This window comes from Magnolia sinica, chromosome 8 (assembly GCF_029962835.1).
Source record: "Magnolia sinica isolate HGM2019 chromosome 8, MsV1, whole genome shotgun sequence".
Taxonomy (NCBI): domain Eukaryota; kingdom Viridiplantae; phylum Streptophyta; class Magnoliopsida; order Magnoliales; family Magnoliaceae; genus Magnolia; species Magnolia sinica.
This window is the reverse complement of record NC_080580.1, coordinates 57,895,274-57,921,848: the sequence shown is the minus strand read 5'-3', so window position 1 is coordinate 57,921,848 and position 26,575 is coordinate 57,895,274. Positions and strand designations below refer to the sequence as shown.

At 40.0% G+C, this 26,575-nt stretch overlaps 1 long non-coding RNA gene across 6 annotated transcripts; it reads left to right on the top strand.

The window, feature by feature from the left end:
• Positions 1-8,740: 8,740 nt before the first annotated feature.
• LOC131253345 (uncharacterized) lies at positions 8,741-22,629 on the top strand. 6 transcript variants are annotated; one of them, XR_009175099.1, is made up of 8 exons: positions 8,741-8,883; positions 17,086-17,251; positions 17,820-17,934; positions 18,046-18,105; positions 18,245-18,322; positions 19,903-19,969; positions 21,202-21,542; positions 22,250-22,629. It is a non-coding gene; the product is annotated as an uncharacterized LOC131253345 (long non-coding RNA). The 6 variants fall into 6 exon arrangements; XR_009175098.1 differs by lacking the exon at positions 17,086-17,251; XR_009175102.1 differs by lacking the exon at positions 17,820-17,934.
• The last annotated feature ends 3,946 nt before the right edge of the window (positions 22,630-26,575 follow it).

Genomic DNA, 26,575 nt, shown 5'->3' with positions numbered 1-26,575 from the left:
TACACCATAGTGCAGGCGGTTTATGGGACTCCTTGATAGGCGGAGTTATCCCACATGAGCGCATGACTTGCGCAAGATTGATGCATGATTGGACTATGTGACTCATGCACTTTACATTTGTGCGATTGTGATTACTATACGCCCTAGCGACATTAGGGTCGTGGCCTCCACAGGCACATCGTGGATGGCCAGATTGGATACCGAAAATACTGTTTCTAGCATCGGGGCGCCATAGATGTCCCTGGGTGAAAATTTCTAAACCCGATGGTACCAGAGGATGACTCCAACGTCGAGACCGAGTGGATACATGAGCGTGCGAGGGCCGTATACCAGTAGACCATGTCTCCCACTGTGTCGTGGTTGGTTGGAAAGGGGTGTGACCTTACCCGCTTGAGTGAGGGAGCAATTTCTAGGTTGAGTTTGACCAGCTTGAGGAATAGGTTCTCTATCGACAAGTCGGGCTTGATATTGGCAGGCGGATAATGAGATCTCTTCCACTGACCTAGTTGTGCGCTCGGATAGGGGTGACAAGCTGGCGTAGAGTGTACTAGACCCCAGTGATTATCCAGAGTGAGAACTATACTGATATTTGATGCTCTAGCAATGAGCTGCATTGACATATGGATTCGAATGAGGACTGGTATGCTTGAGTTAAATCTTGCATCGCATGGCCTTGGTATGGCCGACATCATTCACTCCTTGCATCGCATGGTCTTAATATGACCGATAACACTCATGCCTTGCATCGCATAGCCTTGGTACGGCGGATCGCATTCATGGACTCATCAGTATGATTCCGCTTTACTCTGATATTGCATTCTGAGCACGCTCGTATTGCGCACACACTTACACCACCCTCTAAGCTTCCTATAAGCTTATGCACGATTGATGCGTGCAGGTGATGCCAGGACCCAGCCGTAACTTAGTCGCAGAAGGAGTGTGCAGTCGAGCTTCAGGAGTTTTCGTTATTATCATTATCTTGTATTTCCCTTCATATGCATTGTACTCAAAGTTTTTTATCATAGTGGATTTTGGGATAGTGTTCTTGTGGTTGTTGTTCGTAGGTTATGCTTATGGTTATGCTCATTATGAATTAAAATCATGTTAGAAATCCTCGTAGAATCCCAGGATTGGAACCTGGTGTATGGGTGTCGGAAGCCGAGAATGGGGTACTACGGAGGCTGTTGGCACCGGATTCAACGATCAAGAATTTTGTGAGCCCGATTTCCGAGTTTGGGGCGTGACAATAATGAAGAATCAACTCACCTTGAACCATGGATTCAGTTTGACTTGGTATTTAAGTAATCCACACATGTTTGAGATCAAATTTAGATGGTAGTTTACCATCTATGGAGGACTACAAGGAAAACTGTGTGTCGACTTACCTTTGTAGAAATTAGGTTCAACTAGCAAATCCCAAGATTCAGTGATTTTCTTTTACTCAGTCAACTCAGTTCAACTCGAACTCTTTCTCTTCTTCTTCTTCTTCTTTTCCCTTTCTTTTTGGAAGGTTGGACATAGGATCTGGACAACCAGAACCATAACCAAGTTAACTTGGTTTGATGCTGAGTTCCCTCTCTACTCGACCGAGTTCGCAACTTGGTGTAGTAGTGAGTCGACAACAAGACTCCCTTCTCTCTCTTTTCTCTCTCAGTTTCTTTCTTCTCCTTCTTTCTCTCTCTTTTTCTTGTTGTGTCTTCTTAGGCGTGAGAGGATTTATAGGATGTTCGTGTGTATCTCCTATGCTCTTCTTGTTGCGCAAGAACGGGATGGCGCGATCACGATTGTTGTTCACAACTGCCCTATTTCCAAAACTTCCTTGCTGGTCTCTCCTTTTATTTTGGAGATCAAGTCGGATTTGCAAGTATTACCGTCTGGGTGACTTAGATCTTCAAATGGAATTAGCGATCACAATGTAGATCGTAACCTGTTACGAGGAAGATGACTCCTCTTCAATGGCGTATCACTTTTCCTACCATCCTTCTCTAACCCGGTTCTTCTGGACGGTCTGAGATCACTGTCTGATCTTCTCTGGCCCACCGGATATGTGATCCAGAAGCTCCCGTGGGATGGCTTACACAAACGCAGCTTCACCGTGCTGTTGTTCGCCTTTGTGAGAAACGACGGAACATCTCACATTCCCTCGACTCCTTTCTTTCCTTTTCTGTCGACTTGGGAGGGGTCAGAATTCTCATCCTTTGTTTTTGGACGGTGCTAATTGGCATGGACCGTTGGTGGGGAATCATGGAGAGTCCTTGTTTCCATTGATTGTTTTAGGTGGTACCCTGTTCGATTGAAGGAGCGTGAAGATCACTCTCCCTTAGTGCGATCCAACTTGTTCTAAGGTCGGGAGTGTGGGCCGCATCCAGTGGACGGTTTAGATTGATCAAGTGGGTCAGGTTGGTGGGCCACAATCAATCGTCTGTTGGCCTTCCGTTCGCGTTTCTTGCGGCGGAAATTTCGGGAAGGAGAGAGACTCCTCTTCTTGTGGGTTAAGCCATGATTGACCACTCCCTCAATTCGGTATAATGCAAGCATTCTCCTACTGTGCACATGCACCATCTAAAGTGGGGTCCACCTTAGAAATTTCAGCGGATCTACTCCGTCCATATGACTAGAAATGTCTAACTACAACTACTTACAAAGTTTCTTCACTCGATGGACACCAAAATCAACGGTTATAGGTTGATTTGTCAACTAGGCCACTTTTACAATGATTTAAGGGCTGAAATTCAACGTGTATGGCTAATTTATGATACATATACATGGTGTATTATTTCATATTAAACGGGTCATTAGAACCATGTGATTTAGAATTCACGGGTCTAAGTTAATGGCATTTTCGTAATTAGTATTGATCTAGGAGTTTTGTGAAATCTGATGATTGTATATAGTTGTAGGCACGTTTTTAAGTAATTCTTATAAAAGGATTTATGTTTATATCATTATGGATCAAGAGTTATTCATTGATTTAGTTAATGGAATGTACATATCAAACTACGTGATCAATGGTTGGATGACTTGATTTGTGGGTGGGGACTGTTCTCGAGGGTTAGATTCATGTCAGGGAATAGATATGAGGTTAGGATAGTTAGATCGATATTGTATATAGGTACATATTATGTTAAATTTCATGGTAACATTTGAGAACTTTCAATACTCGGGTATTGAAATGTTCGGGGTGTTACAATCTACCCCCCCCCTAAACATAATTTCGCCTCCGAAATTTAGTACTTCTATTATACAAGCCATTTTCCATACCTCTAAGGATTCCCTGCTTCCTGTGTTCGAGGTAATATGAATAGATGGTTGTAGTAGATTTGCGCCCAATACACAGATCCTTTGCCTGCGTAGTATAGAGGATTTACTAGTATTAATTTATGATCCTGTTAAATCTTAATCCTTTGTTTGATTAGGGCACTGGGATCATTTGAGATTTTCTAGGACTTAGAATTTGAATCAAACCGTGCAGTTTCGTGTAAACATGGTTCTATCTGTATATAATCTCGATCATTCTAACTTCATAGAGGATATCGTAAAGTCTTATATTCTTGTAAGGGATAAGTCTATGTGGTCCATTATGCTTTCATTGTGTGCTCTAATTATCTAATGCACTGTTTGAAATTTAATCACTTTTATCATTTTCACCGATTCATTATGCTTAAGTCTTCAATGTATTGTTCGTGAGATAGGTATATACACATGTCTAGGTGCGCGTATTGGCTACATGAATCAGGACGTTACATTTACTCTTCTTAGAATAATATCGATATTCTAAAGCTCATCCACCAACATGTTTTTCTTTAGATGAATCCCTATGAGTATAACAATCTTGGATGAGTATGTCCAATTGGCCGAGGCGCTTGCATAAGGTTGAAAACTTGCTCTGCACCTTTTGTACTCGGCTACTTGTATAAAGGTATCTATGAGATCACTACCAAAGGTCTGTATCTTTGAGGATGACCACTATGGCTTCTCTTTATGTGGATTTATAAATATTTTCATTCCTCCCTTGTATATGCTCTCGTTCATTCTGATGTTGTTTATACTTCTTACGGTCACCATGTTATTCATTCTCTTAAGGAGATTTGCACCTTTTTTTTTTAATCTATATAAACTCCTTATTTTTTCCTCATAATAAATGTAAATGTAGCCAAACCTTCGCCCATTTCCATCTCAAAGAATTTAGCCTCGCTTGGTTCACCGGCCGATAAAAAAATAATGATAATCAGTTGGTAACTCAAATGCACCTCACTTGGGAGAGTTATATCATTTGCAGGGATCTTCCCTATGGTGGTATAGTAGATATTGACAAGAATGCCAAGGTTGGAATCAAGCATTATTGTCCGAATTTCATCACTTATCAATTTAGTCTCATTTAATGCATCCCCTGTCCATTCACCTAAAGAACTTGTAATCAACCCCCTTTCTCTCGGCCAATTGCCAATCAGGTCGATCTCTATTGCTCCATTCATTTTTCTTTCTAGTCGGCCAGTGTTGAGACTCAAATATTTCATATTTAACCCTCCAATCACATTAGTTTTCCTAACATTTAAGTGTTAATTCGATTTAACTATATACGTTTTTGTCATGCGAGATGATTTGGAAGTCTAAAATGATGATGGATTTAGAGCCTAAAAGAAGATAATGAAGAATTAAAGAATTGAAAGTCATTAATTAATGAAGAATTTATATGCCAAATATATAAGGAGACTAAGTGAGGAATGAAGAGAATCGAAGATTTAAAGTGAAGTAAGTGAATCTTGAAAATTGGCCAGAAAAATCATATTATGAAATTCCGGGTTTAAAAAGGGAAAGTCTGGAAATAATTCTAAATATATACTGTCTTCGATGTCATCGACAATTTAGGAATTTCGGGCTCAATTCGCTAGACAGTTTTGGACGAGTTTCGATGATATCGAAGATAATTTGATGACATCGAAGACCTCCTCGATAACATCGAAGTTTGCCATCGAGGATGCGTAGAGTGCATAAATTTGAAGCAGTTTGCGAACTTTTCCGAGCGGTGTGAAAGTTTGAATTGTAAAACTATTTAAAGGAGGCCCTATGCTATTCAAAATCATCTTCTAAGGTTTATAAAGGGAGAGAGTGCCTATATGGAGCACCGACAACGTTCTTCCACTTCGTTTTCTTCACACGTTTTGGTTAATACTTTTGCTTTTCTTCTAGGATGTTAGTCTTCTTAGATTGATCTCTTAGCTAAGGCTAAGTGATGAAACCTGTAGTTTATTTGGATGTTTAGTTTGCTTTCATTTAAATATATGTTGAACTTCTACTAAGTTTTAGTTTAAATAAAAATATATTTTCAGTTTTCTATCATTTATTATGATTAAAATTACAATAAATGCAGTGAAAGCTTTGATATGATCTTATTGGCTTTGGAATTATGTGATCTGTAAAAGTTGTTGTTTACTATCGTCTATGGCATGGTGGATGATTGAATTCCCTACGATCATAATGAAGCCCTTATATGTCCTTTGAAGATTTTATACGAATTTACATTTCCATGTTCTTTCGGGTGTGGATGCCCAATTACAAGCTGTAAACAATTTACAGTTTTCCAGATTAGGATAACATTTTACCAGTAAACAAATTACAGCTTAAAATGAAATAGGATAGGTTTGTAAATACTTCACACCTGTAATCCAATTACATCCAATTAATTTACAACTTACGGATTTGACAGGCACCTCATCTACCTCTTAATGTTACACCCAGATCCATAGCTCAACTGGCGGACTGAGTGGAGATACCTTGTCTCAACACTTGAGGTCTTGGTATCAATCCCTGGCGGGGATCGAAGAACAAAAAAAAAAAAAAACCCTCTTAATGTTATGTAACGGCTGTTATATAACTGTTTTTTAATCCATTGGTCAAAACAAATCTAATCAGAGGCAAGCTTAATGTGGAACTACGCCTGTCATGTTTGATTACAGGACATATATGCAGTTATACTACACCCCGGTTATCTACAAGACTAACAAAAAGCAATGACTGAACACGTTTGGAAATGACAGGAGCTAATGATGTTTCCTCCTAATCATGATCAAGTAGATCTCATATCGCAGTTCCATTCTTTCCAAGTACAACATGGAAGTAATGTAGTTATAACTTGAAGCATGGAGCCTCAATATAAGGAAATTGCATTTAATTATTTTCATAGTTTGACTTCATTAGAGTAATAAATTGCAGTGCAATTTCATACTGCATCCAAATTCACCTCTAACTATCACTAAAGGGAATGGGTGGCTAGAACAAGAACAACAAAGATGAAACTGTGGGGGTAGAAAAAAGGAAAAGAAAATTTCAAAATGGGCAAACCAAATTGTAAATTGCCACAAATCGGTAAGGTGTTGCAAGTTTGCAATTCTTGTGCTGTATGCATGGCATACATTCATGTCAATCCAAGCCATTAAATCTCAAGCTCCACTCTGGATGGAGCATAGCCCTAAATAAATTGCACGATCCCATATCCCATTTGTCCAGGGACAGTTAAAAAAGAAAATGATTGGCAGTTGGAATTCAATAGACAAAATGAGATGGTTAAGATCTCTTGACTAGTGTGATTTTTTCAGGTCACGACTCATCCAAAGACAGGCCTATTACCTCGACAGTATGGATTGGCAATGCAGGTATACCAAGCATCCAGTGTATGAGTTGCCACAACTCGGGGAGTTGGCGAGATGTAGAATATTGAAAATGTAATCTAACATTCAAAATAAGATTGAAAATAAAGAAGTGATAAGTAAAAATTTGGATGTTGCAATCAGATGAAGACAATTACCAAGCTGGGGAGCATAGAGATCTAAAGAAAAACAGAAGTCCACGAGCAACATAGAGACCCCTCATCGTGACAAAGAATCAGTGTAGGAGAATACAGAAGTAGAGATATCTTTCAAGGATATGGTCCTCCGGGCATCTAGCCAATGGATCAAACAAGTGCTTTTAAACCCAGGTAGGACCAGGTGGTCGAACTGGTTTGGACTGGAACTGGCCACCAAATCAGGCTCACTCACTATAAACCAGGATCAATTTGGTGGATAGCTGTTTTGCTAAAAAATGCAACTTTAGTAGGTCAATTTACTTTTTAACGCCTTCTATCTCTACTATATTTAACTGTTTTTTAGAGGTATCTCTACTATATTTAGCTTTTTTTTTTTTTAGAGGTATCTCTACTATATATAATGCCAGTAGTGGGGGACAATTTTGCCCTAAGATTAGTTTTTCTAGAGAGTCCAACATCTGACGTTTGAAGAACATTGAAAGGCATTTTCAACAAAGACATGGTTATTTTGGAATGTGAAAATGTGGCTGATGTTAGTGGTATGGTTAGGATTTTATTCTCAAAAGGCTACTTGATGGCTCAGATTTCACCGAATAAAGCATCTCTATCAGCAGTGTACTTTCCTCCTAAATAACAGTGTTAGGGCAATCGGTTACTTCCGCTAACTGAGAGCCACATGGGTGGAACTTTCATATGATTCACCATGTTCATCAAGTATGCTGCTTCATGTTCACCAAGGAACCAATGATAATCCAACACTCAGGTGGGCCACACCATAAGAAATAACTGGGATGGGACAACCACCATTCACTTTTTGTTGGGCCCTCTGTGGTATTTATAATACGCCATACAATCCATTCATCTGAAGTGCCTCATTACGATGAAACAATTACCCAAAACAATCATAACATTCCATGTCTCCTGTGGGCAATACCACATGAATTTAGAGGTTTTAGGAATTATTTTATGGGGTGGCCCACCTATGTGTTGAATCAGCCAGATTTTTGGCATTAAGGCTAAACATGGATCTGCCTACCGGATGATGAGTGGATCTCATGCATGCCAAGTCATTTCCCCACCTTAGAGAACCTAAGCCCTGTAGGTACCTGGCCAGGTCTGCAAGCTTTTTGCCCTCCAAAAATATCTTTGATTGCTCTCTCTTCCACTTTCCTAGCACATGCATACAGCGTACCCATATTTTGAATAATTTATTGGCCAATTCAACTGAACTGCATTCCAGGTTTTAAAACACTGAATTGGAGTATTGTACAATAAGATACCTATCAACCAATCCACATTGGCTAGCCGACCCTAATGTCGCAATACGGTATATTTCATGATTTTATGTGACGGTATCAAAATCAAATCAAGAAATATATAACGCATATTGTCCAACAGACACTGATGCATATCACACCCAATGAATACTCTTAATTTCTACTAAGGATTTTAGCAATTCTACTAAGGCTTTAATCCGTAGCTAAAAAGAGATGCTCATTTTAGAAACTTTAACCATGTAGAGTTTGACGGTCCAATAAAGAGACTTCATAGGCCCTGTCACAATGTGTTTATTTTATGTAAGCTGTCCATCCATTTTTACAGCTCAGTTTAGGGCACAAACCCAAAAAATAGGGAGAACGAAGGCTTAAGTGGGCCACACCATAAGAGACTTAAGTGGCTACCGCTAATTTTTATTGTGGTCCACTTAGGCCTTAGATCTGCCTGATTTTTGGGTGCGATTATAAAATTAAATTTTAAAATAAATGGACGGAGTGGATAAATCACATACATCACGGTGGGCCCCACGAGCTGCCGACAGGACCGTTTGCCCTCTCTCACTTCCTCTCGTGCGGTCCCCAGAACCCAAAACTCACCGCACGAATTCCCCCTTCGAAAAAAACCTGTGCCCTCACCTGCCTCTCCCTCTCCCTCTCTCGAGCTCCCTCGCCCTCGCCCTCTTGTTCTCTCGCGCTCCCGCGCCCTCACTCGCTCTTCAACAGCACCCGCTCTTCAGCAGCCGCTGCCTCCATCGCCTCTCCTTTTGCGTTCCTAAGCATGAGGCCTCTTCCTCTTCAAAGGTTCCCTCTCCCCTGCATTTCTAGGGTTCGGTTGATTTCCTTGTTACTGCTTTTGATTCTTAGTAATTGCCTCTCAATTTGATTTTCCTGTTACTAAATAAAGAATCCTAACAGTATCCGACTACCAAAACGGGGGGGGGGGGGGGGGGGGTTTTTTTTTTGTGGGTGGGGGAGTGTTACTGAGTTGTATCCGACCTTAGATGATGATGATGATGGGGGCCGTGCATGTGCACGTGTGAGATGATGATCATAACAATGACGATATGTGTGTTGTGGTGGTGATGATGATGATGATGACAACAACGATGATTATATGTAAGTTGTACGTGTATATACATGGGTTCTTTCTTCACTCAAAACTTACTCTGCTTCATATGGTTGTACAAAAAAAAAAAGAAAAGGAAATCTACCAGTTGGACTTGTGGGCCTTCACAATCCATGGTTTTGGCCATCTGGTTTACCCGTGTGCCTTACAAACAATTGGATGGTCCATCCCATTGGATCTGTGGACTTCAGAGTCCAATGGGACTATACATAATGGCCTGATCTTTCTCAACAGCAGTTGGGTCCAATGGTGGACTGATGTAGAGCGGGTCGCGGGCAGTTACATGGCCAAGATGGATTAGAAAAGGCCCAATCGATGACAGAAGTGATCCAGACCATCAGACCTTAAATCGGGAGTATCTCGCAATCCAGAATGAGGCGTATCTCACAATCCGGAATGAGTTATCTGACGTAAAATATATGATTTTGGGGTAGAACGAGCTACTTTAGCCAACCAACCCAGCTACGCTAGGTTCCCCAAGCCGGATTTGCGAAATACTGCCAGATCGATGGTCGTTTCCCTATTTTAATTTCGTTTTTACTATAAATAGTAAGTTTTAGTTTGATTATAACTCTTCATCCATTGGGCTTTAGGAGTTGCGTCCAACGTGAAAAGAGCTTAGAAAAATTAGGAGAACGGTTTGGTGAAGCCAAATAGGACACTTACTATTTTTGGCCGAAAACCTTGCGCACTAGTAGACATCACGACCGTCTATAAATAGTAAGTTTACTATTTATAGTAAGTTGCAAATTCTAGGAGTTTTAGTTTTAGTTTGATTCTGATTTCTTTCCTCTTGCTTGGTACCTCTATTTAAAAGGCTATGAACTTGTTTTTATTAATTCATTAATCAATTTCGAATTTATTAGAAATTATTTCTATTTTCTGCTTTCTTTCCTCGTGGATTCGAAAAGTCTCTGTGAGGAGTCCAGAGAAGTTCCGTGGATTCGGAATAGTTATCCTCTTGAGGAAGACGGTGCTCGACCTCACGTCCTTCCCTGCGTCAATTTGGTATCAAAGCGAAGTTTTTCCTTGGATAGATGGCTTCTAACGACGGGTCGGGCAACAATCCCGTGGGCGGTGGTTTAGGGAATTTACCTTTAATGGTGGCAACTTTCGAAGCAGTGCAGCAAGAGAATCGGCAAGCCACGCAAGGGCTGTAAGCTTCCATGGACCGCATAGTGGATCTCTTGGCGGAAACCCTAGGGCAACTCCATGTTCCTGGTGGTAATCCACCACCTCCATTGCTGAAACTCGTAATCGCCCTGGTCGTTGGCTAATACCGGCAGTGCATCCAAGGGTCATTCTTAAGGACGAGAGCTCCAGTAAGGAAGAGATCGACGACATAATCTTCCAATATCCTAGATAAGGCGGCGATCGAGTAGATCAAACAGATCGAGAATTCAAGATGCGGGTTGATATTCCTAACTTCAATGGCCAACTACACATTGAGGATTTCCTCGATTGGCTTTCTGAAGTTGAGCAATTTTTCGACTATATGGACATCCCTGAAGCAAAAAAGGTCAAGCTTATGACCTACAAATTGAAAGGTGGAGCTTCAGCTTGGTGGGAACAACTGCAACTCGCACGAACCAGGCAGATGAAAGCACCAGTCTGCACATAGCAGCGGATGAAGCAGCTAGTATGTGCCCGATTCCTCCCTAGCAACGGATGAAGCAGCTAGTACGTGCCCGATTCCTCCCTAGCAACGATCAGGTATTATTCCAACAATACTAAAATTGTCGACAGGGTAGTCGGTCGGTGAGAGAATACACAGAAGAATTTTACCGCCTGGCGGCGCGTAACGATTTGGTCGACACTAAATTGCAGTAAGTTGCTTGATTCAACGGTGAATTGCGTATGACGATCCAGGATCGGGTCCAGATGCAGTCCGTCTGGACGATGAATGATGAAATCAATTTGGCTACTCAGGCGGAAGCGCAACTTGAACATTCTAACACATGGGCCTATCCTACCGCAAGGATCGCTGCGGCAGGTCCACCCCAGGGAGCTCCACAACCCTAGGGGAAGGAGTCCGTGGGAACACGCACTCAACCTCCTACGTCTGAGAGCTGAGATTAGGGAAGCGAGCAAGCTAGACCCCAAAGGGGCGTATCAACTGTTGCTAGTCCAAGTAGAATCTCGAAACCCTATGCTTGATTAAGGCCCGACAACTACTATCGTTGTGGCCAACCGGGTCATCTATCAAATACTTGTCCCCAGCGAAAAGTGACGAATCTCGCCATCAATGATGGTAGTGCTGATAACGCCTATGAAGATCTAGATGTTGAAGAACAGGAGCATACCACCGAGGACGATGCAGATGATTCAAGTTGGGTTCAGTAAGATCGCGGCGAGTCACTCGTCGTGAGGCGGCTATTATATGCGCCAAGAAAATAAGTGCATCCACAACGGCATAACATCTTCCGCACTAGGTGTACGGTAAATCGAAAGGTTTGTGACGTGATCATTGACAGTGAAAGCAGCGAGAACATCGTTTCTAAGGTCATGGTGGAAAAATTATAAATGAAAACGGAACGTCATCCCTCCCCATATACAATCGGTTGGATCAAGAAGGTCAGCGAAACAAAGGTAACTGAACGGTGCACCATATATCCTTTTCAATTGATAAACATTATAAGGATGAAGTAGTATGCGATGCGGTTGACATGGAAGCATGTCACATACTACTCGGTCGACCCTGACAATCTGACCTTGATGCCACTTATAAAGGGCGAGATAACATATATATCTTCGTCAAAAATGGTCGGAAGACCATATTGGCCCCTATGGATCCAGAGGGACCACCTGAAACTTCTAAAGTGGAGGGCCGTTTTCTCTTAACCATACGGGACTTCGTGGAAGAATCTAAAGAAACAGGACAGACTTATGCATTAATTGTAAAAGGGGAAGAACTCGAGCCTACCATCATCCCTAAAAGACTAAGACTCTTGTTACATGAATTCAAAGAAATCTGGCCCGATGACCTTCCCGATGAGTTACCCCCCATGCGGCATATCCAACACCATATCGACTGTCTCCGGGTCCAGTTTACCCAATTGTCCTCATTATCGAATGAGTCCGAATGAGTGTGAGATTCTGCAATGACAAGTGGAGAAGCTGATCCGTAAGGGTCTTATTCGAGAAAGCATGAGCCCATGTGCCGTACCAGCTCTATTAACTCCAAAGAAATATGGGAGTTAGCGCATTTGTGTCGACAGCCGGGCCATCAACAAAATCACCATAAAATACATGTTTCCTATACCACGGTTGGACGATATACTGGACATGCTAGAGGATGCAAAAATATTCTCTAAATTGGACCTAAGGAGCGGCTACCATCAGATTCGAATACGGCCGGGTGATGAGTGGAAAACGGCCTTTAAGACCAAGGAAGGATTGTACGAATGGATGGTCATGCCCTTCGGTCTTTCGAATGCGCCTAGCACATTCATGAGATTGATGAACCAAGTTTTGAAACCTTTCATTAGGCGGTTCGTTGTAGTTTATTTCGATGATATTTTGATATACAGTAAAGACGAAATCACCCATATGGAACACCTCAAGAAAGTCCTTTAAGTGCTCACTGAAAGTAAACTGTATATTAATTTTAAAAAGTGCAGCTTCATGATTGATAGCCTATTGTTTCTGGGTTTTGTCATAACATCCACGGGCATTCGGATGGATGAGGAAAAGGTGAAGGCAATCAGAAAATGGCCGGTTCCTTCAAATATTCACGAAATGCGAAGTTTTCATGGACTGGCGACATTCTATTGTCGGTTTGTGAAAAATTTCAGTACCATTGTGTCACCAATCACAGATTGCATGAAAAAAGGACAGTTTCAGTAGGTTGACGAAGTCGACAGGAGCTTTGCCGAAATCAAGCGCAGATTATCCACGACCCCGGTTCTTGTACTTTCTAACTTCGACAAATTGTTTGAAGTAGAATGTGATGCCTCATATGTTGGGGTTGGGGGAGTTTTGTCTCAAGAAGGTAGGCCGGTAGCCTTCTACAGTGAGAAACTTAGCGATGCACCCAAGAAGTGGTCTACATATGAGATCGAGTTGTACGCGGTAGTCCAGGCACTGCGACATTAGCGACGTTATTTGATTCAAAGGGAATTCATACTTTACACGGACCATCAAGCTCTCAAATTAATTAATAACCAAGCTAACATTAATCGTGTGCATGCTAGATGGATCTCGTTTTTGCAGGAATTCACGTTCGTGCTAAAACATAAGTCAGGACAACAAAACAAAGTAACCGATGCGCTGAGTCGCCGCGCAACTTTGTTAGTCACTATGAGTAATGAGGTTGTTGGGTTCGAGTGCCTCAAAGACATATATGTCAACGACGATGACTTTAAGGACGCATGAGTTAGATGTCAAGAAGGTCACTCCAGTGACTTACATATGCGAGACAGGTTCCTTTTCAAAGGAAATCGACTGTGCATCCCCAACAGTTCGCTAAGGGAACAGATAATCCAAGAGCTACATGGATGTGGCCTTAGTAGACACCTTGGGCAAGACAAGACGCGAGGTCTTGTGGAAGAACGGTATTACTGGCCGCAATTGGTACGTGATGTGGGAAAGACAGTCCAACGTTGTTATATTTGTTAGACCTCTAAGAGGCAATCTCATAATATGGGCTTCTATACCCCGTTACCCATACCTGACGGCCCTTGGGAGGATTTATCTATGGATTTTGTGCTTGATCTCCCACGAACACAACACGGCATGGATTCGGTGTTCATGGTAGTAGATCGTTTCTCCAAGATGACGCACTTTATTTTATGCAAGAAGACTCTCAATGCAACACACGTGGCGAATCTATTCTTCAGAGAAATTGTGCGCCTACATGAGGTTCCCAAGACTATTACTTCTGACCGTGACACGAAGTTAATAAGTCGCTTTTGGCGGACTTTGTGGACTCGATTCGATACACGACTTCAGTTCAGCAGCGCCTACCACCTACAGACTGACGGGCAAACCGAGGTTGTGAATCGCACATTGGGAAACCTCCTTCGATGTATTTCAGGAGAAAGACCGAAGCAGTGAGATTTGGCCTTGTCTCAAGCGGAGTTTGCATTCAACAACATGGTGAATCGCTTGACAGGGAAATCCCCGTTCCAGGTTATTTACGAACGAGTACCTCGCCACACACTAGACTTGGTCCCTCTGCCCAAGCTCCCAGGCATGAGCATCGCAGCAGAACATATGGTAGACAGGATCATAGGCATTCGTGCGGAGGTACAGACCAAGCTACATGCTTCAAACGAAAAGTAAAAGGAGCAAGCAGACAAGCATCGGTGACAAAAAGTGTTCGAGGTGGGTGACCAAGTAATGGTCCATTAGCGCAAAGGAAGATTTCCGACCGAGATATACAACCAGTTGAAGAATAAAAAGATTGGACCGGTACCAATCATCCGAAAGATCAATGACAACGCTTATGTTGTTGATCTTCCAGATGATGTGGCGATCTCACAGACTTTCAACGTCACGGACCTGACCGAGTATCATGAACCATAGCAAGATGAGAACTCGAGGACGAGTTCTTTTGAGGTAGAGAAGACTGATGTAGAGTGGGTCATGGGCAGTTACATGGCCAAGATGGATCAGAAAAGGCCCGGTCGACGACAGAAATGATCCAGACCATCGGACCTTAAATCGGGCGTATCTCGCAATCCGGAATGAGTTATCTGACGTAAAATATATGATTTTGGAGTAGAACAAGCTACTTTAGCCAACCAACCCAGCTACACTGGGTTGCCCAAGCCAGATTTGCGAAATACCGCTAAATCGACGGTCGTTTCCCTATTTTAATTTTGTTTTTACTATAAATAGTAAGTTTTAGTTTGATTATAACTCTTCATCCGTTGGGCTTTAGGAGTTGCGTCCAGCGTGAAAAGAGCTTAGAAAAATTAGGAGAACGGTTTGGTGAAGCCAAATAGGACACTTACTATTTTTGGCCAAAAACCTTACGCACTAGTAGACATCACGACCGTCTATAAATAGTAAGTTTACTATTTATAGTAAGTTGCGAATTCTAGGAGTTTTAGTTGTAGTTTGATTCTGATTTCTTTCCTCTTGCTTGGTACCCCTATTTAAAAGGTTGTGAACTCGTTTTTATTCATTCATTAATCAATTTCGAATTTATTAGAAATTATTTCTATTTTCTGCTTTCTTTCCTCTTGGATTCGAGAAGTCTCTGTGAGGAGTCCAGAGAAGTTCCGTGGATTTGGAATAGTTATCCTCTCGAGGAAGACGGTGCTCGACCTCACGTCCTTCCTTTTGTCATGGACCCAAATTGTTGATGCAACGGTCTGTCTTACATCATTAATGATTGAGATCCTGCCATTCTGTTTTCGTTTGTCTCTTATACCTTTAAAATTAAGTCTTGTTCTATCTTCGTTTTGAAGTTTGATAGGCAGATTGATGTCAATGATCTTTTTACGTAGGGAGAAACTTTAATTGCCTTTTGGGTTTTTTTTTTTTTTTTTTTAAACACACACCCGCACCCCACACACATACCTATGGTCTAACTGAAGTTATGGCCCTTGATATAGTGGAATGGTAGAAAAGGATTCATGTAGCTGACCCCAATTTGGGATGAGGCTTAGATGATGATGATGATGATGATGGTGAAGTTTGGTTTCCATGTTTGCATTGCTTTTTTTTTTTTCAATTACAAGCTAATTGAGACTAAATTGGGCCCAATACATGTGGGCCAATGGCACTAGAGTATGGGATTTTATTCTAGAAAGTTTTGTTTAGGAGATTCTTCAGATTGTGAGGTCGACATAGGCCATACATATGGCTGCGCTATGAGATCAATTATTGTATGAAAAGATTGAGTTAGTTTTCATATGACTGAGAGTCTCAGTCTTATGCGGTTTAAAGTTTTGTACTAGAAGGTTGTTGGGACTTGGGTCATCCCATAGTCCATTATTTCAATTTTGCTACATCATGGAGCCTGCTCAATGGGAGACGTCTGTTGAACAGGTCTGAAATGGCAGGTGAACTACAAGTTTTGGCAGCTGAATTTAGTATGATAGACATTCCCCTGAAAGCAAATGTGGTAACATTCTCACCCCTGAAGAGTATGATCTCTCAATTTTTTTGGATGAAGTTCAAAGTTAAATAGATGGAATTTGACAATAGGGGGTTTCAACTTTTCTTGTTTAAGCCAATAACCATTGGAGATGTCAATTAAGGACATTTATATTTCTTGTTGATCTTATAAAAAAACTACTAGGTTGGTCTACTTATGTGGTTCCTAGAGCTTGAGGAAAAGGAGAAAGGGAAAAAGTATTCTACTAATCATCTTGAGGAGAACTATGCATGTTTGTATATAAGATTTGATATCTTAGGCTGGATCTTGTAGCTAGAAAAATCTGATGGCTACTTTTGAGAGTAACTATATGAATTCTACTCTGTCCAACTAGCTTGACAAAGACACATTTAACACACCCATTTTAGCTTGCCTCATGTTGGACTTGTCTGCTTGCCACTGATTGTACAGGTGGGGCCTATCTTATGATTGGCTCGTATCTCACGCTTCCATACTATTGAAACGTGTGGCCATTGATGGCCTTCTCCCATAATGGCTCCCTCTCTTTCTCCCGTAATGGTTGAAACGCCCCATCTCTAACCATAATGAACAAAAAACATCTCTCTGTCCTGTAACGGTTTCTCCAATAGTGATGGAAAGTCCCAAAACAGAAATGATCCCAATCTCTATAAAATTGACAGCCATGAGACGGCAGTCGATTGGATTGTCTATTGTTCAGCTTTTTTTTATCCTAATTACTAAAGTCTGATTTTAGCTGCTCTGATTTTCTGTAACACAAAATATGCATTTGCACTAATGTTTTGTCCAGGTAATCAGCAAGATGAGATCGTTAATGACCGAAAATTCGAGGTGATCTTAGAAAACATCCAATACCAACAAAACCAGTGTTCAAATATTGTTTTCGTGCATTACATCAGTGCCTTGGGCTATCCAATATGATACATTTTGCTGCTTTGCTCAATGTGCTCATCTAGGTATTTTCTATCTCTTCCAAGAAAAAAATGAAAAGAATAAAAAAAATAGAAAAAATTATGATAATTAAAACTATTTTACATGAACATTAAAATTGTTGTCCTTAACTAAACATACATTTTAATGCATGATGTGAATTTAGTGCTTAATGGAAAGAAGATGCACACAAAACCTGCCCAAACCAAAATTAGAGAAGTTTGCAGTGTCGAAACATTACTTGGATGAATAGTAAACCTCCATTGTTAGACTATCACTTTTGATAGACCTCATATAGACTGATATGCTATTGGCCAAGTTATTTGATACTCTAGCCATCGTTTGACACTTGATACACAGACATTTTAAATGGTACACATGGCATCAACTCAAATTAATCCAACTAACTTGTGGAACCACTGTTTCTAACTTATAGCCTAAAACTTCAAATTTATATGAGTTCTACTAGTTAATCATGATAAATTTATTGGGATTTTTCATTACCACTGCCTCGATTAACTTATGAAAACTATTTTATCTTCATTGGTAGTCTTTGTATTTTCATTTGAAAATACTTGTTTATTTTTATCTCAGACTTAAAGAAAAGCTCCCTGACGTGAAATCTGACTATCAAATTCTCTGCCAGCAGGCCTTGTTGAATTCAACTGTAAAACACATATCAGAGCATTTAGCAATTCCAAAAACTAAGGTGCCCAACTTTCTATAAAAATGCAAAATATAAAAAATAAAAAAATCTACATATTAATCTTGGGATTTTTAAAAAAATATATATATATATGAAAGGTTTCTTTATGTACAGAATATGGAGAATGGTCACCATAAGACTGAAGAACTTAACTTGAATAGCCCTCTGTGATAGGTTCCCTATGTCTTCTTTTGTTTTTCCACTATTTCCACCTCATATATATATATATATATATATATGGAAAACTCCCTATGGTTATGTTTTTGATAACAACATGCTTGGCAAGTGCTAATTATGGAGTATGATGGTGCAGAGTGCTGGAGTGCAAGCAATTAATGAAATCGTGCATACACTTTTGCATGCTAATTACCTGGTGGATCAACTTGTAACGGTGTGTGTAGCTCATTCCAATCTTTACTTGCGATATAATATTTGCAGTAAATAACTCTCATGTGTGCCACTTCCATGCAATAAATAACTTTTAGATTAGTGAACCTTTCTTTTGTTCCAGTTTATAATAGAAGGTTGTTGCATCATCCCACATTCCATATTTGTCTTGAATATTAATTTTATGGCCACTAGAGGACAGACTGATATCATAAAGGTGGTACTTGTGCTCTCATCTTCAATTCAGTTTGGTTTCCTACAATTTTTCCCATCCATTTGACATCAAAGCAAGTTCTTTCCTTCTGTTTTCCTTTCTTCTTTTTTCCTCTCTTTTTTTCTTTTTTACTTTTCCCCAAACCTAAAACTGCATAATTTTCTTCTTCCTTTTCTTTTAACCAAACCCTGAAAACGGTCCCTAAAATCCACATACACAACCCTTTGTTTACACGAACAATCAGGCACATCTCATCATCAAATCCAATCCCTAAATATCTTGTCATGGTTTATATAAAACCCTAGAATACCCAAATCCAACCAAAAATCCAAATCTATCAGGTAGTCAGACCCACCTGATAGACAGCTTGGATATTGCATCAGTCTGCCATGCTGGCATGGTTGGTGGTGAATAGATTGAGTGCCTTGTCCATGCATGTGGGCTTAGCAAACATCACGAGACTTGCGTTGTATATCCTCCAGGGAATTAATGTATTTCTAATAGATTATCGTAGTTCAGCTGGAGCAGGGTCTATTATACTAGATGATTTTAATTTTCATGAATCTGTCCATCTTGACAATTTTGAGTAAATCGTACATTGTGACAAGTCGGAATGCAGGTTTTTCTTGGTTTTGCTGACTTGATGAACATAATTGAGGAGCCTTCATTTGGGATTTTAATGCAGGGGCATTTTCACACCGGGCTCGAGTGGGGTGGCCTGTGGGATGCAGGGGCACACTCGGGATGGGTGGCCTATAGAACCCATGGATTCAGGGCCCGTGTGAGGTGGGTGGCCCGTGGATTTGGGGCCTACGAGGGGGCAGAACCCATGGATTTGGGGCCCACAAGGAGGGTTCGGCTGAGGACCTAACCCATGGATTTGGGGCCTGGGCTATGAGATAAAGGGATTAATTCACCATGCTCTATCAGTTCAAGCTTTTAGAGCAAATGGTTAATTGTCCTGCATCAAATTGGTATCAAAGCGGGAGATCTCGTGTTCAAGACTCCTCACCAGGGGTGATTAATGTGAGGACATTTTCACGCTGGGCTTGAGTGGGGTGGCTTGAGGGATGCAAGGGCACACTCGGGGTGGGTGGCCCGCAGAACCAATGGATTTGGGGCCCGTGTGAGGCGGGTGGCTCGTGTGAGGCAGAGCCCATGGATTTGGGGCCCACGAGGGGGTGCAACCCATGGATTTGGGGCCCACGGGGAGTGTTCGACTGAGGACCTAACCTAAGGATTTGGGGCCTGGGCTATGAGATAAATGTATTAATTCGTCATGCTTTATCAATTCGAGCTTTTAGAGCAAGTGGTTAATTGTCCTGCATCAGATTTTTTTTATTTTTTATTTTTCATTTTCTGCATTGCAGAAACATTCATCAATTGTGGAGTATCCAACATGAGATCACATCAACCATTCCTAGTGTTGGATTACTGGTAACTTAATGATGGTTTCTCTCTTATTCATCTGATTTCAACAACATTGTTGCATTAGAACTCGTGCAGGAACAGGTACCCCTTAAAACTAGCATCAATTTGATTCTACTGAGATAATCACTGTTGTATTGCTAAATTCTAAAATGCAACTTCTTTGAATCTCAATTCTCAAATGGCATTAGATTAAGTGGTATGATTGAATTTTGTATCATTGTCTTTACTAGGGTTGGTTGGTATATTACTTCCTCATGTTGCTAGGACTGTCTTCTTAATAGGAATGAATCTCACACTTTCATCAGCAGTACAAGTTTGGATGTTCCCAGCACTTAAGTGTTTACAATTATTATCACTTGTCTTGTTAACTTTGAAAGTAAATCTCAGTGCTGCTAATTTTTTTTGCAGGATCCTTCTGTTTCTTCCAATGAAAGCGGTAGGGATCTTACTGTCTGCTAGTTAGTGCGTGAAATGTGTTTTTTTTTTTTCCCTGTTGCTAATTTTCCCTCAATTTGGAATGTATCTGCTCTTATAAGCTGTAATCTTTATGTTTATTTGTAATTTTTTTTTTTTTAATGGAAATAGGAGTCCAAGTTTGTTTTGTTTGAGTTCTTTGGAAGTTTTGAGATTCTTGCATGTGAGGTAGAGGTACATTGTGGTATGAGTTTGCTCCTGTTTTTGAAATGATAGCAATCTATTCCACAGTGCTCGTGTCATTCATGCAGGTGGATCCATTTGAGGTACACGAATGGGATATTCTTAACCATTGTTTTTTCCCAATAGAATTTGTGCTGTAGACCATTTTTATTCCAAACCATCCAGTTGATGGGCCAGTAATTGGCAGGTGGGGATTGTTCCTATTAGTGTGTTTTGTGGCTATGTTCCATCTGAAAGCAGGTTCGCCATTTGAATGGTCTGGATTGACATACATGCATGCTGCATGTATTGTTGGACAGTTTGCTGCCTCACAAATGGTAATGGTGGTAATCTAGGAGAGCAAACTTTTGCAGGGTGTTTTGGTTCTTGTTTTCACAATTATTCTAGGAGATGAATTTTTTGGTGATCCTTTTAAATAAGAGGCAGTGATGAGAACTTGGGCAACTTCCATTTACAGTATGATTTTCTTTTTCTGCATTCATCACTTCTCTTGTATTTTGTTCCAGCTGTTTGTAAATAGGTGGGACAAGGCTCTGATGATGGTCATGTGAACTAATATTCTTGCCGTTGTATTCTTGTAGGTCAGACATTAAGGCTTCTTTGCCTTGACTCTTCTGTAGTTTGATCATAATCCAGCAAAAGGTTTGAGCTTGGTAATCTTATATATCTGTTGCCATTTTTGTAGTTCTACAAGAATACAATCATTACCCAGGAAATCTGAATTATCGGTCAGCAGTTTCTTTTTCCTGAAGTTAGGTCCATTTGCTGAGGGTGCTTTGGTCCTTTAATGCGATATTTGTGCTATTTCTTTTCTCACAGGCATTCTTATCTAGAGTGTTAACAATAGTTCTTGTTGGTTGCAGCTGTAAAGAAAATGCAAGAACTGACTGAGCAGGTGAAAGATTTATCTAGGAACTTCGAGGTAAATAAGGAGATTCCGTTTTTTTGACCTTTCCTCTGTATTCTCCTCCACTGCTTAAATTTTTTCTATTTTATAGCTTATGGCCTTTGTTCTCCTCTTGCGGGTCTTACTTTCTGTTTTAAGATACACATGCATGCCTTTCTTTGTTGACTGATTAAACTCTTTGTAGTCATTTATTTTAAAAATGAATTTTTATGCTGTCATTCGGCTTCAATTGGTTATCTTTTTAGTTTTTATAATTCTTTTCCATTTCTGGTTACATTTTTGTCCTAGATGAGATTCAAATATCCAAAATTTGATCATTCTGTTTTGAGTTTGGAAACTCTGTTCTTGATGTAAAATTTTTTGTTCAAATTGGAAGGAGGTTTCTAAGTTCTTTCCTTTCTTTTTCTTTTGCTCTGTTCTTGATGTATGCTTTTGTTTGCTTCAATTGGAAATGAGGTTTATAAGTTCTTTCATTTCCTACTTTTGCAATAAGTTCTTTCACTGTTGATGGTGTACACAAGCTTTATTGCACATGTATGTGCGCTTAGCAAAGCTCTCTTCTTGATGTAAAGTTTTTTGTTCAAATTGGAAGGAGGTTTCTAAGAAGTTCTTTACTTTTCTTTTTCTTTTGCTCTGTTCTTGATGTGTACTTTTGTTTGCTCAAATTGGAAAATGAGGTTTCTAAGTTCTTTCGTTTCCTTCTTTTACTTTTCTTTTGACAGGCTTGTTGGTTGATGGCAATTCACGAGTAGAACAATTATAATTATATGGAGCTCTTTCTGCTCATATGTGGTTGGGGATGATTTGCAAGGAGTAGAGATGAACTTTTCTTTGTTTCTATCTTATCTTATATATATATATATATTTTTTATTATTTTTTTGTTTCTCTTTTTGGTTTTTTGTTTTTATTTTTTAAAGTTCTTTCTACCCTTCCAATAGAATTGTGTAACCATATGTGAGAGACATGCCCTCGTCAGAGCTTGTAAGACAGAATAATCTCTCGTTATGCACGTAATTAAGTGTGATGTATTTATTATATTATTCTTTATCTGTTTTAGTTTAGATGGGCAGATGGATTTGGAAGTCATGAAGTCTTTATTTTTATTAGCATAGATGAGTTGATCTATACTATTTCGGTGACAGATGCCATTCATGTAAATTTTTTTTGAAATAGGAAATTACTACGGCTATTACCTGTAGCTGTTGATCTCACAACCGTAGCTGTTTTCAACTTAAGCCTATTGCTAAGGATACCATTCTACTCAGTTATAAATATTATCCGTAGTTGTATATACATTTCGCTACAGAAATTATGGCTACGGATTGGATCATGACTAAAAATAATAATCCAATCGCTTTTTCATAAGCAATGGCTACGATCTTACTACGAACTATAACCGTAGCCATAGTTATTTAGTTACGGCTTTTATCCGTAGCCTTTGGCACTTTTTTCTAGTAGACCAAGGCATTCTGTAACGATAACAATGGCTGTAACGGCCACCACTATTACCTTTACAATACGGGGGCTATAACAGCCGTTACGGTATCTCTTTTTTATTTAATTGAAAAAAAAAAAACAAAAATCTGTATTGGCCTTGTAATGGACTATTACGAAGTTGTTATAGCCTTTATGGGGAGCGTAACGGGCCATTACAGGGGTTGTAACAACCTTTACGGGTAATTTTTTATGTAATGGCCATGATAGCCTTTATGACCGTTAGCTTTACGTAATGGCCTTTACGACACACCATGGTTTGGACAGATAGGTGATGGTCCCGTGTGACTTATCATGTATCATTAATGTTCTATTAGTGGGACTGGCACTTCCTTAGTCATAGAAGAAACTGCAATGCCGTGTCTAAGAATCGACGCATGAGATATGCTGGATAGTCTATAGAACAATTAAGATTTTAACTTAGTAAACTCAACTTGAAGATAGCAATTCAACACGATAGTACTTCTCTAGCCTATGATACACAGTTCTTAATAAGGCATGCTACCCATACTGTATGGATGTCAGAGATTTCATTGGACATGCATATGGGCATGCAGTGAATGACTGACATGGACACGTCGGACCTTAATTACACAAGATTTTGGCTATCTCTAATATCTTGGAATTTTAATTCTAGGGGCTCTTTTGAAGAATTCTCAAAAAACAAATAAACAAAAAAGAGGGCTCTTTTGAAGCTCCATATCCTATCATTTTCAGCAGGATGCGTGACCTTTGATCGATTGTCATTGGGTGACTCTAACTTGCATTTTTGTAAAAATCCTTTTTTTTTTTTTTTGCCGGGGGTGGAGTCTTTTGACTACAACGGACTTAGATTATAAATTTATGATAATTACATTTTGTAACAATTAGTAAGCGAATGGTCACAATGTTCGTTGGTTTGCAAATGTTAGATCTCTTAATAGTATTGAGATAGTTTTCATTGCTAATCGATGCCAATTGAGGAAGCCTAACTCACAGACCTGGTTGTGGACATAGACGACCCAAAAAATGAGACTGCTCAGACGATCTTAATCCTCCAATTATAGCTATTAGATTGGCTCATTTTGAATGGCCGAATTGACAAATAGGTGTTAGCATCGTCTGAATTTGATCTTAAGTACGTGTGTCAAAGAGCAGTAAAGGGGCATGCCATAGAAAATTTCTTGGCCGACCATCCTTATGACATTGAAAGTCAACTTATTCCGGAAGTATTGGACCTATACATAGCATATCTATCACCCTGGAGATTGATATTTGACGATTTAAAAATCGACAAAACTTTAGGTGCATGAATTATCCTAATTATCTCATACGGTAAGAAGTAAGAATTTGCATTCCAATTAGAGTTCAAATGCATTAATAACCGAGCTGAATATGAGACTTTAATAATCAGTTTGAAAATGTTAATGGAATTCGGTGCTAGAAATATATTAGTAAGGGGTGATTCACAATTGGTAATAAACCAAGTAATGAGTTTGTTCAAATATACCAGGACTACATAACTACCATACTGTTAGGGATTGTTCTGCGGAATCACACAGAGATGGATCTAGGATAGCAATCCAAGAGCACCAAGCAAACACAAAGAGAACACGACAATTAAACATGTAAAACCCTTTCGGAAAAAAACCATGGCACAAAGCGACAGATCTTCACTATGAAAGCAGAAATTACAAAGAGAAAAGACTTACCTAATTCGAACAACCTCGAATCTCACCCTTTGCTATACCCTTTGAAACCCTAGAACCCCTTTTAGAAACCCTTGTAGTACTTTTAAGAAGCCTTAGAATATCTTAGAATGGCCCTAGGGACTCCTATTTATAGTTGAAAAATTACAGCTTTCGCACCGACTTGGAATAGTCGGAAACCGCCTCAAATTTACGGAGTCCGCGCACAATTTGCGTGACTTTCAACTAGTCGAAGGGCACTTCGACTAGTCGAATCTGTCCTCTGATTGGTCGAATTTCTCGGAAGTTCTAAAATACACTGTTGCTGGACTTTCACCCAAACTTTCTCGGGCTAGTCGAATTTCCTCAGATTTAAGACATCTATTAACAACAATCTCCACCATATCTTTATTCACGTGTAGCTTCTTAACCTCTTCTCTTATTTCTGCCTTGCATCATAACTTCATCAATGCTTCTCGTGCACACTCCGTCTTCCTTTTACGTCACCGCCAAGCTTAGAGAAGTTGCACAGAACTTGAACTTCTCTGTAAGAACGGCCTTGGTGAGCATGTCTGCTGGATTCATGCTGGTGCGAATTCTCTAGAGTCACACCTCCTTCTTCAAGCACCTATCGGATAAAGTGGTGACAAACATCAATGTGTTTAGTACGAGAGTGATAAATGAAAATTTTAGCCAAATTTATAGCACTTTCACTATCACAATTAACCGGCACGGCTACCTACTGAAGCCCCAACTGATTTATCATGCCTCTCAACCAAACACCTTCCTTAAACGCTTCTGTCACTTACATATATTCTGCTTCGGTCGTAGAAGAACCACCATGGATTGAAGCTTCGACATCCAACTAATTGCTCCACCCACTAGTACAAACGAGTAACCAAAAGTCAACTTCTTGAAGTCCGCACTTCCTGTATAATTTAAATCCACATAGCCTACAAACTTTGTCCCTGTCTTCCCAAAAGTTAAAACGTAATCTTTTATACCTCGAATGTATCAAAGTAGCCATTTCACCGCCTCCCAATGTTGCTTGTCGAGGTTTGACATGTATCTGCTCATAACACTGACTACCTGTGAAATATGTAGTCTCTTATAGACCATAACATACATTAAATTGCCATCTGCATTCGAATAAGGAACATGAGACATAACCTGTTTTTCCTCAATTGATTTATGACATTGTTTTGAGAAAATCTTGAAGTGAGTCGCGTGGGGAACACTCACCGGCTTTGCCTAGTCCATCCCATACTTGATCAACATATTTTCAAGGTATTCTACCTATGATAACCAAAGTCTGCTCCTTTTCCTGTCTCTATGAATATCTATGTCGAAAACCCTCTTTGCAACCCCCAGATCTTTTATCTCGAATGTCCCTGATAATCGAGTCTTCGGTACGTTGATTTCAAACGTATCATGACTGGCGATCAACATATTATCAACATATAATATTATGATGATGAACTTGCCATCCCTTTGTGTCTTGTAATAGACACAGTGATCATATTCATTCTTAATAAATTTCTGACTCAATATGAAAGAATCAAATTTCTTATACCACTGCCTAGGCGACTGTTTCAGGCTGTACAATGACCTCATTAACCCGCAAACTTTTTTCTTTGCCCCTTTAACTTCGTAACCCTCTAGTTACTTCATATAGATTTGCTCTTTCAACTCCCCGTGCAGGAATGCAGTCTTGACATCCATCCGTTCCAGCTCGAGATCATATTGGGCAACCAGCGCTAACACGAATCTGATGGATACTTGTTTAACCACCGGTGCAAATATCTCTGTGAAGTCGATTCTTTCTTTCTGAGCATATATTTTCATTACCAGCCTCGCTTTGTATCTATCCTGTTTCTTTTTGAATA